This window comes from Mastomys coucha, unplaced genomic scaffold, assembly GCF_008632895.1.
Source record: "Mastomys coucha isolate ucsf_1 unplaced genomic scaffold, UCSF_Mcou_1 pScaffold7, whole genome shotgun sequence".
Classification (NCBI taxonomy): domain Eukaryota; kingdom Metazoa; phylum Chordata; class Mammalia; order Rodentia; family Muridae; genus Mastomys; species Mastomys coucha.
Genome location: NW_022196913.1, coordinates 56,555,479 through 56,563,836, shown reverse-complemented (window position 1 = coordinate 56,563,836; position 8,358 = coordinate 56,555,479). Strand labels below are relative to the sequence as shown.

At 50.0% G+C, this 8,358-nt stretch overlaps 1 long non-coding RNA gene across 1 annotated transcript; it reads right to left on the bottom strand.

The window, feature by feature from the left end:
• Positions 1 to 260: 260 nt before the first annotated feature.
• Positions 261 to 7,932, bottom strand: LOC116082303. The gene is made up of 5 exons (XR_004115239.1): positions 5,760 to 7,932; positions 4,651 to 5,173; positions 3,848 to 4,259; positions 1,820 to 2,212; positions 261 to 1,377 (listed from the first exon to the last, which is right to left on the bottom strand). It is a non-coding gene; the product is annotated as an uncharacterized LOC116082303 (long non-coding RNA).
• Between the last annotated feature and the right edge of the window lie 426 nt (positions 7,933 to 8,358).

Sequence of the window (8,358 nt, the reverse complement as noted above, 5' to 3'; positions counted from 1 at the left end):
TGAAAGGCATCTCTCGTATCAGCTGTTCAGTCAAGTATTTTGTAGAGGGGCATCGTGGTTTGAGTGTGCTTGGTCTAGGGCAGTACTATTAGGTCCTCTCTAACTCCTGATTCTCTCAAGTCCTTGTTAAGGTGCAAAGTGTCCTGTGATGGACCTTTTCCCATAGAGACACAACACAGACACATTTGTTCGCCCCAGAAAGGAAGTCTGTGACAGACCAAAGTAATGAATACATGATTATACACACGTTTTATTTGGTGAGACAATGAAGTTTTATTGGGGTTACTATCAGGAATATTGGCGTGGGGTTACATACAAGGTACAGCAATGACCTTGAAAAAAAAGCCATTTTTACCACCAGAAGGCCCACCCAAACATGGGCAACAGTCCATGAAAGCTGAAAACCTGGGCCTCTCTGCAAAGTTACATGCAATTTGGCAGTCCAAACATCTTCTCCGCATTTCTACTACTCTGAGTCTCCTCCATTGGCTATTTGGAGGAATATGCCATATAATGCCTTCCTCCAAGGACACGAGTGTGTCAGTCAGCCGTCTATAAATGCACAAATTCAGAGGTATTCAGTTTCTGAGCACAGAAGAGTAATTTTGTCCCCAATTTTTGGAGGTTTCTGTCCGTGACCCATTCTCTAACCTGTCTAACCCTGAGGTGACTGTACAGCACACCTATCGGCACAGGTCGACATAACGAACCGGTACCTCTCATTTGTACTTCCAAAGGTACAAGAAAGATTTACGGGCTCTGTGGCCAAAGCTGTAGCCATTCCTCATTAGGCTACGGGAAGACAACGAGGGAGGACACTATGCGAAGGGCCACTGTGAGCTGCGTGCACGCAGCAGCAGTTGAGAATGTAACTCTGTGGCCCACAGAGGACCTGAACACTCTACATTGCCTTTTCCCTTAGGGCAAAGGGTATCTTTACCCTGGGCAAATTTTATTCAGCAAATGGAGGGGGGTTGGCTCTTAAAGGACTTAAGAGGATGAGATGTTGACACTTGGTTTGCAGGCACCCCAAGGTGGGAAAAAGCTTGAAGCCTGACAGAATAGATGCACACCAGCGCAGGACTGGGGCATCCTGCAACAGCAGAAAGGAGCCTGGAGAAGGGGTGGGGACAATTAATGCCGCCTGGACACCTCTGTGCTCTGCAAGTGGGGAGACATCCTTCCAGACAAAGGAAAAGCAGTACATGGAAACAACCATGCACTGTTGCGCATCAGCATTGCCATCGACGCATGCCTGGGAGCTGCGGGGAGGTGGGCACCATCCTGGCATCCGCTCCTCTTCTTCTCTGGGGAGCTAAGGTCTGTTCAGGGTAACAGCAGCCATCACAAATGGAGGTTTCAGAGCTGTCTTCAACCCTGCCAGGACAACAGAAAGAAATGAGGAGATGGAGCCTGAAGGGAGAAGGCACAGATGCAAACTGAAGGGAGAAGACACAGATGCAAACCAAAATCCTGTATACTTTTCTGCCGTTCTTTTTGACATGTCTGAGTGACATTTTGCTCCTGGCTTCAGCAAGTCGCGTGGACAAAGCTCACCAGTGGCTTTGACTCCCTGCTTGACAGCAAGTACCCACAGTGGTACTGTTGGCCGCAAAGCAAGGTGGGCATTTTCATGGGAGACTCTTTCCCAACATCACTTAAATCTAAACGTGTGCTCCATATTACCTTAAACTGTGTGTGCCCTCCTTTGCCAAGCATGCTTATGAATGGCTACTCATCCAGGAATATATTTAAGCTCCCTGAGTAAAACCCCATGCTCTCTTCAGAGGGGGTAACAGCAGCTTAATTGATTCCTTACCTGCTGAAGGTATTAACTCTTTCTCATCTCTGTATGTATCATCATCTGTGTGATGTATCTTTAAGTTCATAGACGTGAGAGCCCTTGGAGTTCAATTGCAGCATGTTACAGCCATGAAGTTCTCTCCGTTTGGCTAGGACTTGTGCTCTCAAGAGCAGCCTCCCTGAGCCGTGGCTCTTTCAGGGCAGACCAGCCCTTTAAGGCCAAGGAGAGATTGTCCACGTGGATGTTCCCACGTTCCTCATCTTCACATCAGCAGTGACCTGGGACGAGGTGGAGAAACACTGCCCTTCCCTGGGTGATTCTGTCCAGGGTCAGGCACAACTCTACATTGACTTTGCAGGGATTAGCTGGGGACACGTTCTTAAACCCTTTCCAGGCTTTCCAGAGAAGCTGTATGGAAAAAGAGACATTGGTTAAATGTCTTTCTGCTCTTCGAAAAGGCAAAGGAGCCAGAGGGGAAAGGTTTCAACAGCAAAGCCCTGAGGCGATGCTGCCCAAGGGGATCCTCTAGCTCCCAGATCTTATCGAGGAGGGGAGAGGCCATAGTAACTGGTATCTGGATTAAAATTGCCTGGTTCCCTTCCACAGCACATCCTGTCCTCATAGGACCCTGCCAGGTTGGGTCATGTTCTGGAATCCCCAGGAAACCCATTGTCCAGTCTCCATAGTGGGTGAACTTGAGACCTATAGCCCTATGCAACCAGCACTGGGTAGCAATGCAGGCTGACAGCTCAAGCCAGACCTAGCTACAGGTAGCAAGGTTTGGCCAAGCCACTGTAAAAAAAAAAAAAAAAAAAAAAAAAAAAAAAAAAAAAAAAAAAAAAAAGTTCATTCCAGGCAAATGGATAGCTTAACACAAAGACCCCATGTTCCCATGACCGAGGCTACAGCCTCTGCAGAGAACAGCATGTTCATTTTCACTGGTGGTCAGAGACCAAAGAGAGGCAAGCACAGAGCCTGTCTCCTTCCTTTGTGACCTCCCCTGGGTAGAGACGCCAAGCAGGGCCACTCACTCCAGGGTTGGGCTCTGCCCCGCTGGCCCTGCAGTTTTCCTAGCAGCAGGCTCTGGAAGCAGATGGTCAGAAATGGGCCCTCACAGCCTTCCTCTGCTTTCACCCTCAATCTCCCTTACACTTGTCCAGCTGAGGCAGAGTGAGTGAAGAGAGCTTCAATGCCAAACATATCAAACAGAGCCAGCAGAGCTGAGGACCAAAAAATAAAAAATGGAACTCTGGAGTTGACATGTAAACTCCAAACCCAGCCTGGGGCCACATGCCTGGCCCAGAGATACAGTGGCTGACCAAACTTGTTCTTTGCCCAAGGACAAGGGATCCTGTGAGGCCCATGATGTCTCTCCTCCATCCTGAAGTGGGAAGAGGATTTGGCCACTCCCTTCGATATGACTCAGTGTGCCCCATGGTCTGGAGAGTGAAATTCACTGTGAAGACCTGCTGCCTAGCACAGTGAACCACACCTGTAGCCTGTGGGCTACACTAGAACAACGAGTGTGGGCACTAGTAGCTGCTGATGACCACATCGGTGCCCACTGGCAAGGCGAGGAAATGGAAGTGTATAGGGCTTGGGGAGCCAGTCCTCACCTAATTCCCATCTGGACAGCCTCACCCTGCCTCAGGACAGGAGCAGGTTTGCAAGGCAGCATCCCACTGATGCATCCTGGCTCAAGCTGGAACCCCACAAGACGAAACCCTCCTCTTCTCCTGGGTACTGTAAGGGCCATAATGCCTACAAGGATGTCCACAGGGACCCATGCCTCCCACCCCCAACTCTCCTCTTCAGGGAAAGTTTGCTCCCACTAGTCTATGGCTACGGTCCCCACCCAAAAAACGCTCGTTGCTTTCCTCTCAGATGCCTGACTGGAGTGTCCTCTGAATAGACTCTCCTTTTTTATCGTGTGCCCTTTCCTCTCCTGTCTACTCTTTTTTTTTTCTGTCTTCCCTGTGTCCCATTTGCCCCTCAACCTCCCCACCCTTCCTTTACAGACAGTCACCATTCTGCTAGACTTACACAGTCTCTGCACTGATCAGTGATAATGTTGGAAGAGGGGGCAAGCTGGTGAAGACCCTGAGTCCAGTAGGACACTCAGTTCTCTCACCATGGGTGTTCCATCCCACAGATCCTGCAGAGGCTGGAGGGATGTAGCTTCATAAGGTGGAAGCCATGTGGACTACGTCCTTCTCCAGGGAACAGTACTGGCCTCATGTTGAAGTAAAGGGAGGAGGAGCGGTTAGCTCAGACCCCGCAGCTAGAGGAGCGGCAGGGGAGCTTGTGCCTGGCTCCCAGGGTTGTCTGAATGGCAACAGGTGTTTGAGCAGACTCCTGGAATCCTGGCCTGGCTCCTCCCTGTAGCTCTCAGTCCATACGAGGCTGACCCCAGCCCTGTGATTTGATGACCACAGAGCGAGGCTTGTTGTTATCCCTTGAAAAAGGACACAAGAAAAGGACTCTGTTAGTGACTTTGACACAGACAGGACTGTAGCACTGAGCTGGACCCTGCTGGACCACAGCTCTCTGCATGGTTCCTCACAACTGAACCTGTGTTGCCTTTCCCCAAACCCATGTCCCTCCTTCCTCCTCCTTCCTTCCTCCTACCTCATTCCTAAACCCATGGTCACACCCTCCGCTCCTGACTCAACTTCCCCAGAGTTCACATTGGAGGGATGCAGAGGGAACTCTCCTTCTCGGGTCACAGACACCTTAGAGTTCATGGCCTATATATGGATGCATCCCGTCAGCATGTGGATGTCGGTGGTCATGCCTGTGCTGGGTTTCCCATGAGACCACATTTCCCTTCCCTCGTTATCTCTCACCTGGGAAATATGCTGTTTTTCCCTGAGATAGAGAGGCAACAACATAGAGTGTGAAGCAAGTGAACAGTCTGCACCCCACCTCCTTTCAGCCCCTTAGTCTAGGGGTTTGGGAGGCCGGTGTTCACTGATGATAGGACCCAGTGACGGCTCCTCAGGGAACCTCCTCCTGTCACTCTGCTCTTTGGTTCTCCTGTCCTGGAGAGGGTTCATTATCATCAGGTGATGTTTCACTGGATCCCAAGTCAAAGCAGATCTACTCTGCAGTGATGCAGCTGCTCACAGCATCCACAGCGGCATCCACAGCGGCATCCACGGCAGCATCCACGGCATCCACGGCGGCATGTTGCGTGGTTGGATTGGAACGAACGGCAGCACAGTAGGCCAGGTAATCTGGTCCTTGAGCGGCCCTTGCTCCTTCCTCATCCACCTCCTATAGTTAGTCCTTCCAAGATGAAAGTGGGAAAGAGGCAGATGGTAGGAAGACATGTAGGGCTCATGTTTGAATGGTGCTTCGCAAACTTTCCTGTTGGATGAAAAATGCGCCCATGGCTTAGTCAGTATTTGTTCCCATGACCTCATTAGGATTTCTCTCTCCTATGGACTCCATGACTTCTTGGACTTTGTAGCTCATGGTGCTCATGGCTTCCACAATCTTGGTAATTGGAATTATTGGGGTGATTTCTGTGAAGGCTGGTGGCAAAGCTTTGTCACAGAGACGTAGCCATGGGTACCCCATGAGTTAGCATATGGTTACCCTGTACTCAGGACCAACAACAGACAGTAGGATATAAGGGTTTTCCAGTTCTCACAGGCTCTGTGGCCTTGGGGATCTATGATCGGCTGGTGCAGATCTGAAGGGCTCAGTGTCTTGTATAATGTGAACCCAGCAGCCATAGTATAAATCAAGGTGCCAGGGCTCCACGTGCCCATGGGCTGTCCTATGGCAGCCTGAGCCCTCCAATAGCTCTGATGCTAATTAAGAATGTATGTGGCAGACTTCCTCTAACATCTGGCCAGTGGTGACTTTTATGGCCATTCCCAAGCCACAAAGTTCCACCATTTGAACACTGACTTCATCCTCCATCTACCGGCTCCAGCAAAGAGCTCACCTTTCTGGGATGTCTGCTGTGGGCCTCATGCATCTCATCAGTATTCAAGGCTAGGATGTCTCTGGTCCCAGGGAGAATTTTATGGGCCTTCCTCCAGCAGAAAAGCATATCAGTTGACGTACCATCGCTCACAAAAGCCCAAACGCAGCTTCTTGGCAGAGAAGGTTCAGTTGGGCTCACAGTTTTGGAAGCTTCTGGTCACACTCCACTCTTTCCATTGCTTGAGGCCTGAAGTGACACATTATGGCCAAAGTATACAGTCGAACAAATCCACTCACTTTGCAACCAGGCAGCAAAAGGAAGGAGGTAGGTAGGTAGGTAGGTAGGTAGATAGATAGATAGATAGATAGATAGATAGATAGATAGATAGATAGATAGATGGGAGGGAGAGAAAGAGAGAGAGAGAGAGAGAGAGAGAGAGAGAGAGAATGAATGAGACAGATGTGAAACATTGGGATTCTACAGCTCTCACTGAACCCAACTCCCAAAAGCTCTCCCACCTCAAGTTGCAGACTCAACTCTCCATGCTTGGGCTGGTTGGGACGTTCTACGATCAAGCAGTGACTCCTGGGAAGATGGCTGAGATGCTCAACCTTGCTTTTTCCCTCCTGCCCTGAGCTGTGTGTGAGCTGTTAGAATACACTTGGAAGGCAGCCTGACAGCAGAGGTGACAGGGTTGGAGAAGAGCTGCCAAGGGCACAGCGTACACTGGCACTGTCTCTGAGACGCAGGCAGGCGGGCTACTGGCCCTGCTCCTCTCCTCTAATTCTTTACCCACGGAATTCCACACAGCAACTTTTTTAAAAGCCTGAACTCATCCCTCCAGGTCTTTGCCTTTTGTGTGACAAACTGTTTTATTTCCATTTCTTCTTCCCTTCAGAGTGTGCGACTTTCCCCAAATATGAAACCTGAGGTCAATTCTGCTCTTGATCAGCTGAAAATCAGTTCCATGTGTACACTGCCCATGACTGAAGGAGCCGCAATCTAAGATTGGAGACTAAAAGGACCGTCAGCCGTGAAGCGGGTCAGCTGAGGATTCTCCTGGCTCACACAGAGCTGACTTCTGCTTGATAATGCCTCTCCACTGGGGAGCATGAGCTGTAGAGTCAGAGGACGGTAGTCTGTGTGTGGTTCCTGACGCCCGGGGGTGGAGAAAACGCCTGTTTCTTAAACTCTCTATTCCCAGGACACACATTGCTTCAGGCCCCACCGAGTTCGATAGGATAGCTGGCGCCATAGTATTGGGCCACTCCACTGGGCCAGGAAGCATGAATTAAGGAAATAGCACACTTCCATTGGCCTAGGAACAATCCCAGGGACCCACCCCAGTTCTGTTTCATCCCCTGCATGGACTGGGAGATACTTTACAGCATTCTCAGCTCCTCTAAAGACAAGTGTAAGGAAGAGACAGGCAAGGAGTCAAAACATTGCACAATGGGGTTGGAGTATCCATATATACCATCAGCTGGGTTTAATTACTTTCATGATAAAGAGAGCTGATTGGGTGAGCCCACTTGAGAAGTGACCTGGTATGGTAGGAACCTGAAGTTCAAAGGAAACCCAGCAAGTGGGCTGCAGAAGAGCTGGGCCCCTATTCTAGTCCAGCCTGGTTCCTCTGATGCCAGGCTAGCCAAGAGCAGCCACCTAGCCCTCAGTTTTCCCAGTATTTGGTCATCCTGGCCTTGCAGCCCCCACCGAGATTATCAGCTCCCCTGAAGTGAGCTCTCAGTTGCTCAAGGCTTTGACACTCGAGTTCTAAGTCGTCCCTTCATTCCCTAGTGACAGAGCTTGTGCCCACAAGTGGTGCTCATCGGACACTCTCAGAGCACACTAAGTGGTCATATCTTGTCCCCAGTGTCCTTGACCTTCTATAGAAAGGACAAGACAGGAAGTGGAGGCCCCACCCTCACAGTTTTGTGGCTGGAAACTGCTCCTTTGCATTGGAAGGTCACTTGCACTGTGGGACCTCTCCCTGGCCAGGCTTCCCACTGGTGTACATATCACCTTTTAAAAGCCCTTGCCTCCTGTCCCTTGTCTCTAATTGTTCGCTATCTTGAACATCTGCCAACTCCAAGAAAACATGGCTTTTCATCAGGCAGGATCCCACATGAACCAACTTTATATCAGTAAGTGATGGAGAAGTTGTTGAGTTGCCCCACCTGGATTCTGACCAGTGTAAAGCGTACTATGGGAGAATGAAGGTCTTGCTGCCCAGTGAGATACTGTGTTCAGAGGGGCAACCCAGGCCACAGTGAGTAGAGGCTCTGGAGTTCTCAATCATCTCTATCACGGGGAAGACACATTTACCCAAGGTTCAGATTCGTGGGTACCAGAAAGCTGCCCATAAGTTATGTGCTAATATAACTTTGATTGGAGTTTGGAAAGCTGCATTGCTAAGCTCCCTCTCTCAGCCACCCTGTGTGAGTACAAGCATGGGACATTACTTCTTGCCATGACAAATCCCTGATGAGACAAGTATTATTCTGGCTCACAGTCTGAAGGGACACAGGCCTTTGTTGTGGGGAAGTCACCGCAGAAGGCAGGGAAGGCATGGGTAATCGGAGTGGGAAGCCAGCTGGTCACAAGGTAGAGAGCAGAG